Source organism: Arachis ipaensis, chromosome B2, assembly GCF_059453495.1.
Source record: "Arachis ipaensis isolate K30076 ecotype BB chromosome B2, ASM5945349v1, whole genome shotgun sequence".
Classification (NCBI taxonomy): Eukaryota; Viridiplantae; Streptophyta; class Magnoliopsida; order Fabales; family Fabaceae; genus Arachis; species Arachis ipaensis.
In genome coordinates, this window is record NC_142437.1 from 13139093 (window position 1) to 13149277 (window position 10185).

Genomic DNA, 10185 nt, shown 5'->3' on the forward strand with positions numbered 1-10185 from the left:
CGCACAGAGGATGAGGAGACCGCCAGGACCTTGGCGTCTTTCTTGTGTGCCGACCTCGACCTTGGAGGCGCGTCTCGTGCCGTTACCATGTTCACTATGGTAAGACCGTGCTCGTTGTCCTCCGGCTCGTGGCGTCGCTTCACCGCGCGGCTCTTGTCCTCTCCTTCGCAGTCGCGATCTCGCCTCCTTGGCTCCCTGATCAAATGGGAGAATTCGGCCAGTTTTTTTGTCCCGGATCGCTTGTTCCAGCGCGTCCTTCAGGTCGAAGCAATCCTGTGTTTTGTGTCCATAGCCTTTGTGATAATCACAATAGAGGCTTTTGTTTCCCCCGGTCCGGTCCTTCAGAGGTCGGGTTTTGACAAAATCCCCTTCTCGGCTATCTGTTGATAAACTTCTATGATGGGGACGGTGAGGGGGTGTAATTGGTGAATTTTCCGACTCGAGGGAACGGCCTGGGTGTCTTGCTCGGACCGCTGTCTCTGGCGTGTTCCTTCTGTCTTTCTCCGCTTCCGTGCTGCCGGGTTTGATTGTAGGAGGGCTGCCGTTTGTTGGCAGCCATGACCTGGCTGACCTCTTCATCGTTAATGTATTCCCTGGCTACACTTTGGATCTCCTGCATTGTCCACACCGGCTTCGTGGTGAGGTGCTTTCTGAAGTCCTCGTTTAGGAGTCCGTTCATCAGGCATAGGCTAGCGACCGAATCTGTCAGCCCGTCAATCTCCAAGCACTCGTCGTTGAACCAGTCTAGATATTTCTTGGTCAGTTCACCGGACCTCTGCGTCACCCCGAGCAGATTGATCGGGTGCTTTGCCTTTGCGATTCTGGTAGTAAATTGTGCTAGGAAGGCGTGGCTGATATCTGAAAACCTGGCCATCGAGCCCTGCGGGAGGCTGTTAAACCACCGAATTGCAGGTCCCGTGAGAGTGACCGGAAAAGCGCGGCACCTTACTTCGTCTCCCACTCACTCCAGGTTCATCCTGGCCTCGAAGGCCGTAAGGTGCTCCTGCGGGTCTTGGGTTCCGTCGTACCTCATCTCCGTTGGCTTGTCAAAGTGCTTTAGCAGCCGGACTTCGAGGATTGAACGATGAAATGGGGTTGCACCCATTATCACTGGTCCCCGCATTCTCCTCGTTCTTTCCTCGCCGTCTTCCCGTCAACTTTCTTTCCGATCTCGATCTGTGGTGCGCCTCCTCTCGTGCCGGGTGTAGATGATGGGGTCACGGCGTCTTCTTGGGCGTCCTTCCTCCCTGGCGCTCTCGGGCTCAGATCGTGGGCTAGCCGTTCGCCGGGAGTGGCTTCTCGGAGGGGAACGGGAGTAGCTTGATTCGGGAGTTCGTTGGCGATGTTCTCAATTTGCCAACCGGCGCTCTAGGTCCTGCATCCTGTGACGCAGTTCCTGCATTATTCTGGCGCTGTTGTTGCCAGTTCCCCCGAAGGGGTACCTTTCTTGAGATCGTGAGGTTCGTCGTGGAGGGGACCTCGTGCGCTCCCGGGAGGAAGCCACGGAGGCTTCTCCTCTGCGCTCGGTCTCGCGGCCTGTTCCTCCTGGGTCTAGTACAACATCCATTCAGGCGGTCTCCACAGACGGCGCCAATGTTCGGTAGGTCGGGTATCGGACGGTTCGGGTTGATACTTTGGTTGGTAAAAAGGGGGGGGGAGTCACCTGGTCTTGGGTTGCTGGATCGGAGGAGGTGTAATCGACTTCCCGAGCTCTTCGTGTGGAGAAGGGGGTGTCACCTGCAAAGACACTCCGACGCTCTAGTAAATCAAGTGTGCAGGCGAAAAATGGGAGAATGATGTGTGACGCACCTTGGGGGAGGGGTAGGACCCTCCCCATATATACCATGTCAGAGGTGGATCCCACAAGGGCAGACCCACCTTCTTCGAAACTTCCTTCACACAGCTGTAACGGAGCTGTCAGGGACGCATGTCCGAATGAGAGGTTGAGCAACTCTAGCCCGACCATTCGGGTCGAGTGGTCCACGGGTCGGATCGGATCGGCCCGTATGCTGTTTGGGCCAGGCCATAACACAAACTAAACTGGACACATTATCTTAAAATTGTTTTTAAGTTAAAGAATCCAGACATGAAGTTGATTTTATCATACAATTAATCATACATAAAATTAATACTTTTTATACTTGATAATTTAAAACATTTTAATTTCACATCTAACCAATACGATATTTGATTAATAATAAAAGATATTATATGGACACAAAAGAATTAACCATTAAATCAATCAATATATATTTATATATTTTTACATGTGATGATTTACACATTTTTAATATATTTTATATAAATAACTAAGTAGTAATTGAATTTTATTGCACATAAAGTAAGATTGGTTAAAAAAAAAACTCCATTGGACAAAAAGAATTCTCCATCATAGACTTTCTTGATATTTTAAAGTTTTTTATGTTTAATTTAAAATTTTAAAGATTGTATATTGATCATGAGTTCATGACAAATTTGTCTTTTATCCCCTAAAACAATTTCCAAAATATATTGCAAAGGTTGATGATTTAAAAGGTTCAACAAACAATAACCTCCAATGGACTATTCCATTCAGGCCTGCTACACATACAAGCAAAAACGAGTTACAAGCTTTACAAGTTTGGCCCAGCCCAAAAAGAATTCACGCGCATGAAGAGGGATTGAATGGAGCGTAACATTCACGCGCTCCCACTCAAAACGGTTACGTTCTCTTCAAGTAATGGCAGACTCTTCCACTTCTCAAAGCAATTCGAAGAAAATGCAACCCTTCCGTTTTCGAGCGAAAATCGAAAATCAAAATATACAACTCGTCGCTAACCTTCGAAACCTCCATCAACACACCATCAAACTCTCCATCAAGAATCTCCAGCGAAAACAAAGCAACAATACTCAAGGTACGTTACATGACGATTCCTGTATATTTTCCAGATTACGAACTAGGTTTTACTTTTCTTCTACGTTGTTGTTCTAGGGTTTACTGTTATTCTTGCTTCTTTATTACACTGTTCTTCTACGTTGTTGTTCTAGGTTCTCCTGTTATTCTTGTTGTTCTAGATCTTCTGGTAACTGATTTTGGGGGTATATTCCGTAGATTGGGGGTGTATATTGCTTGACCTTGTAATGTTGCTTGATATTGAAGTATGTTTGAGTGATACCTGACTGATATATATGGATGTATCTGAATCATATCTATGGGTGTATCTCACTGTTATCAATGGGTGTATCTGAATCATATCTATGGGTGTATCTTACTGTTATCAATGGGTGTATCTGAATCATATATATGGGTGTATCTTACTAATATCTTTGGGTGTATCTGACTCATATATATAGGTGTATCTTACTGATGTCTTTGGGTGTATTTTTCATTTCAGAGAAAATGGCAGCAAGAAACCCAAACAAAAGACCTTAAGTGTGCCACACATCTCCTAAGTGATAAATTCAGAAACATGACTGAGGAGAAGAAGGCGATTGTGAGGGATCTAGGATTCGGTGGGTTGATGCACATCCCACCACTAAGGGTGCATCACCAACTGTTAAGGGAGCTGGCAAACAACTTCAAACTTGGGGAGAACAGACTGGAAACAGGATATGGTTCTTTCAAAATAACCCCAAGAAAGATAGGTCATGCGCTTGGCATCAATGCAACAGGTAACTAGCTCAAAATTATAGGTGTATATTAAGTTGATGCTTGGGTGTATTTAAGGTTGATGCTTGGGTGTATTTGAACCGACTTTGATACTTTGTTGTTTTCCTTTTTGTAGGAAATCTGTTTCCTCAGAAAGTCGAGTATAAGAAACTTTCTGAGGATGACAAAATAATTTTTAGAAGATTCCAGGGTAAGACCCTCAAAAGTCTTACCGATGAGATGATGGATATCGGCGTTGGTAACGAAGAGGAACGCCTAATGTTCAAGAGGATTTTCATCCTCTATATACAGATGGCGTTCCTTTTGCCAACGACAATAAACAAAATCTCGCCTGTGCACCTGGCCCCAATTTTTGAGATGGACGGCATCTCGGAGCGAAACTGGGGGGGCCATGTTTTGACCTTCATCGTCAAGGGCATCACAGACTACAAGGAGAAAAAGAAGAAGGCAATTGATGGCTGTCTCTTTGCCCTGATGATAATATACTTTCATCTTTCAGAAAACAAAGGCAAGAAGAGGGCTAAAAGACCACCAAAACCATGGATTGCCAACTGGAGTAAGGAGCAGTTGGTCGAAAGAATGAATGCAGAAATAGAGGAAATTTTGGTAAGTTGAACATAATATGTTGTGTGTATATTTATTTATCTGAATGCTGCTAAATAAATTATCTGATGTTTCAGGGGATTGTAAACATGGCGCAAACAAGAGAGAAAATGAAAAAAAATAAAGAAAACAGAAAAAAAAAAGAAATCAAGAAAACAAAAAAAGGAAGGCAAGTTCAACATTGTCTTCGGAGGAAGAAACAACTACTGACAGTGACAGTTCTACCTCTGAGTCTGAGACTCAAGAAGACTCAGAGGATTCAGCAAGAAAACACCACAGCAAAAAGGGAAAAAAGTAAGTACCATACTTGGGTGTAATTTCTTTTTCGAGTTGAGTGTATTTTGTGGAACCATTTGGGTGTATTTTGTTGATCAAGTTGGGTGTATGTAGTTTATTAAGCTGGGTGTATTTCGCTTGCTGCGTTGGGTGTATATTGTCCATTCAGTTGGGTGTGTCTTGTGCATTCATTTGGGTGTATTTTATATCTTTAGTATGTTCTAAATAATGATTATTTGCCTTACAGAATGGACTCCAGAAAAAGAAAGAAGAGTCAAGAGGAGTCAGATTCTGATTCAGAATCTGAATCTGAATCAAGTGATGAGTAATATTCTGAAATTATTACTCCTTTCTTTTGGCTTCATTATAAAGATTTCATGTATTAACTGAAGTGTCTCTTATTAACTTATAGAAGCGAAAAATCATCACCGGCGGAGAAAGAAAAGAAAAAGAAAAAGACAAAAACAACACCAAAAAAGTAAGCACTTCTTTGGATAAATATTCTGTGATAAAATTACTTTTTTATTTCTGATTCATACTTTTTTTCCCACCCAGAACACAATCAAAAAAGAAAAAAGTTGTTGTTGAGCATTCATCCCTGAAGAAGATCAATACTTTGATGGGTACAGTACCTCGTTAGCTATATTACCATCTATCATCGTAATTCTTTTTGTTAACATCTTCTTTTATGAATGTAGTGAGAGATATGAAATATCAAGTGAAGAACTAGATGAATTGCTAAGGGGAAACGTTGAAAAATCTGCTGCAGAGGGGTATGTCTTGTTGGGGGTGTCTATTTCAAATTTTGGTGTGTTTTCTTTGCTAATAATTATTTCTTGTTTCGCAGGGAGAACCAAGCTGACCTGCGATCGACAGAAGGTCGCTAGGTCTCCTCTGAAACGTAAGAAGCTTTATTTAATAAAGTCTTGTTATCGTGATTTGGGTGTATTTTGTGGAACCATTTAGGTGAATTTTGTTGATCAAGTTGGGTGTATGTTGTTTATTAAGTTGGGATATTTCGTTTGTTGTGTTGGGTGTATATTGTCCATTCGATTGGTAGTATCTTGTGCATTCATTTGGGTGTATTTTATACATGTATCTTATTTTGTCTGAATAACATGAAATCTGTTTAGAATACCGGCTGTGAACTTGGGAAGTGATGATCCTTCCTCTCAAGGACGCACAGAACAGAGTAGTGTAAACCAGCCGTCACAGAGCATGTAATTTCTCTTTCAGATAACCGATACTTTTGTTCTTCTATTAACTTCTACTTCTAATTCTATATATATATTTTTTAGAAAAAAAGCCCTTTATTATTTTATTCAAGAAAAAAAAGGCAGGAAAAAAAAGTAAAAACTGCAAGTATGTAAGTTCTCAAAAAACAAAGCCTGTCTTCTTTTTGAATTGTTCGGGTGTATTTTTTGACTTTCTTTGGGTGTATTTTAGGTTGAGTCCGGCTGATTCGAATATGATGGTTGTGAGGGAACAGACACCGTCGGATGCGCTTGCAATGTGAGTTTTCCAAGAATATTTCAACCTTATAACCTTATTATTTTCAAAGGCGTTGTTAACCTTTCATTTTTCTTCTTGTTTAGAGTCCCGATTCAAGTTTTTGTGCCGGCGTCCCAAACAACCACTGTGCCGGAACTTCAAGAAACACCTGAGACAGATTTTGAACCAACCCCTCCGCTACAAATTGAAGGAACTACAGAAACGTAAGAAATAGTATTGGGTGTATATTTGTTTAGAGTTTGGGTGTATATTTGCTAACAGTTTGGGTGTATATTGTTCCTGATTAGTTTTTTTTTTACGCCATGATTAATTTTGTGTAACTGTGCAGCACTCCTGAACCCCCCTCCCCCAACAACTTCAAGAAACCACACCCACGCTTCCCCCAACTCCATCTAAAATGTAAGTTCATCAGACTAAAATCAATCTTTGCTTATGATCCGTATATTCTTACTCTTATAATACGTTATACATGATGACGCAGTCATCCAGCCGCAGAAGACGTTGCTGCCCTGATGATGATGGAACGGACAGCATCCTATGTTCCTAAAACAGATCCAGTGCCATCATTCAGCCTTGGCTTGACTTATTCAAGCCAGGAGGGAGCGTTAACGCAGGAGACAGAAAGGGCAAAATCTCCAGAAACTGCAAATTTGCTAGAACAATTAGACGATTTGGTACAAAAAATAGCAAGCAGTGCGGCGAAAGAAAAAAGTAAAAGTCCACAAATTCAAAGGGAGACTGGGGGAGAAAGTTCTGGGAAGTTTGAAACTCCTGAGGGAATAAATCAGATTACGGATGATATGAAAGAAAAGTGCTACATCTGGGGGACACGACTGAAGACTTACGCAGATGGCAGTACTGACGAGTATGACCACATCTGCACTCTGATGGCGCAAGATAATTACATTTTATTTAGAATGCACCTTGCATCGCTCCAGGCAGAAAGTTATATAGAATCTGAGGTAATATTAGAATAACATTAATGTTTTACACCAAAGTTTACTGCAATGTTTATTAACGTAAATTGATTTTGGCATATATTTCTAGATTGTATCTGCCATGTGCCACATCCTCAACTGGAAAAATGATAAAAGGTTTCAAGAACAAGTATACTGTCTGCCCCCCGATATTGTGGTAAGTTGTGTAGTCATTTGGGTGTATTTAAAGTATTTACTTGGATGTATTTTCAGTATTTCATTTTTTGTCTCGCAATTGTTGCAGAGCATGGCCCTTTCGAAGCACCCAAAGGGGGAATTCATATCACCGAAAACCAATAAAGAATTCAGGGTGGAAGACTACCCGAGTTTTATTCCCTTCATAGATGCAAAAAAAATAACTTCTCATCCATATGTAAGTTTTCATTTGCTAAATTTGTTAGTACCGTTCTTTACTTATATGCTAAATAAAATAACACACTGTTGAAATGTGGCAATCCTTCAGATTTTTGCACCTGTTTGCTACTTGGGCCATTGGTGGTTATGGGTGATTGATACAACAAAGTGGAGATGTCGTATACTTGACCCGCTACACAAGAAAGCTCCAAGCGATGAGAGAAAGCAGCTTAATAAATTCACTGTAAGTTGCCTCTGTGTTCTTTACTTTAATAGATAGGTCTATTTCAGTTCAATATAAGGTGTATGTATGTTTTGCTTTGGGTGTAATTATGTTCTCTTTTGGGTGTAATTTCTTTGTCGGGTTGGGTGTATTTTGTGTGTATGTTGTTTATCAAGTTGGGTGTATGTTGTTTATCAAGTTGGGTGTATTTTGTTAGTTGTGTTGGGTGTATATTGTCCATTCAGTTGGTTGTATCTTGTGCATTCATTCGGGTGTATTACTGATTTGTTTTGGTGTTTAAGGGATATGTATTTTCAAGATTGAGAGCATATGCTGGCGGGGAACCTCTGCAGAAAGACGAGAAGGAGAAGGAAATTAAAGCATCATATGTTAAAATATCAGGCCAAAAATCAAGGTATAAATTTGTGACTCTGAACATTAAACTTTTCTAAATGAGATTTGTAATTTATTTTCTTCGTTTTCAGCTATGACTGCGGTATCTACGTTATGAAGTGGCTTGAGTTAATTGAGCCAGAAAACATTAAAAAGGGGAAGTATGAATGGGATAATTGGAAACAGGTAACTGTCTTTAGAACTATATAACCCTGTATTACTTTACTGAATTAATATTGCTGTTTAAACAAAATATACTTTTTAATTGTAGGAGGAGGTGGACCACTATAGAGTGGAGTATGCTTCACGGATACTATTCAGTGAGATGAATAAAGAGAGAGATCAGGCAATTAGAGAGAGTAATGCTATAAGGCTGTCGAAGCCATCCTCTGTATTATTGAGTCTGTTTTGTCAGATAAATTCTGCTGATATAGAAACTGCGTAATCCAACTGCTGGGTAGTTTGTAAATTGAACAAATGCTGTAAATATTTGCCATTTATCAACAACTTCTATTCCATGTATATTTTTTTCCATAATTAAACTATCTGTGCTATTAAACTGTCTGTGCTGTATTCAAAAGCTGTATTACAGGTGGTAAAATATGAAGGAAAAAATCAAGGCATATATAAACGCAAATTATAAACTTTTACACCCAACGCAAGTGTAATAATACACCCAAGATTGCATAAAATATACACCAAAACTATCTGTGCTGTTAAACTGTCTGTGCTGTCTTCAAAATGTATGAATTACAGGTACTAAAATATGAAGAAAAATATCAAATCAAATATACACCCATAACCTGCGAATTTTTACACCCAAATAAAGTTGAACATACAACCTGAAATCTATCCTCCCTGATGCTTTGAGACTAAAACCCTGAACCCTAAACACTTAAAACCTAAACCCTTACCCCTAACCTGTAAACCCTAAAACACAAATATTATATATATGTATCTATATGTAAATTGTGAATTAACAAAAATACACCCAAAAGCACAGTGCTTCTACACCCATATTCTGAAAAACTATACACCCAAAGAGTTATCCCCTGCTGCTGGTACCCTGAACTGATAATTCATAACATGTCCTTGATATTGGCTGGAATTTGAATGCACCACTGATGCAGCATCAAACAGGTTTATCTGAATATAACACTCACATATTAGCTAAACTATTAACGAGAAAAATAAACTCAATCGCCACAAATTTAAAGAACATTACTTTTACCTCGCTTAAAACTTTCGTCTTCTTCTTCTTTGTGACATTTGCGATCTGTTTGTCCAACTTTGAACCTAGCCTATTTTTTGGACGTCCTCTTGTTCGAATCCTTGGCGGGCTTTGAAGCTCGTTAACGGATTCCAAGTTGGCGTCTTCATGGGATAAAGAAAATGTCCCCTTCCTTTTGGCTTTTAAAGATTCCATCTCAGCCATGACGTTATCGTACGCACGGTGCAGAATTGCAGTCAGCTCCTCTGATTCGGATGCAAATTCGCAAATATTTTGCGAACGAAAAACCAATTGGTCAAACCTCTTGCTTCTTAGCTCCATCAGTGGCTCTTCGTGGCTGCTCTTAATGTGTGTGTGTCGCCTCTTTACCTTCTTGCTCCATCGTTCCAGTATATATCTAGGTGACACTTGGCTTACTTGTTCGAAGCTTAACACGCTTAGTGCGTGACGACACAGTATCCCTCTCGACTCGAATAATAAGCATTGGCATTTTACCTCGGCTGCAACTGAGTCGTAAGTAACCACAAACTTGTTGAATATTGATCTGGAAACTTGTTCTCCGACTTTGTATACTGAATAGCCTAGAGCGGAATTCGTTAATCTGGTGATGCAATTCGCCTTTCCTCTAAATTGCGCTTGGACTTCCCTAAAATTTTGATGAGTGTACGCATCTTGAAACTGAGCTTCAATGGAGGATTTGGTTACACACAGTATGACCGTATGAAAATCTGCAGCATCTGATTCTCTCTCTGCTTGCTCCCTGCTTTCGAGGCAATTATCGTATTGTTTGACGAACTGAATAAGCGAGCTGTTCCGGGTGATATACTTGTTAAAAAATGAATGCATGCTCTCGCTCCTTTGTGTGCTTCTTATCCCTGCCCAGAAGTGGTGATCCAGATAGATAGGAACCCATATGTGACGGTCTTCGTACAGATCTGCAGAATACACCCAAACACAGACTATAAAT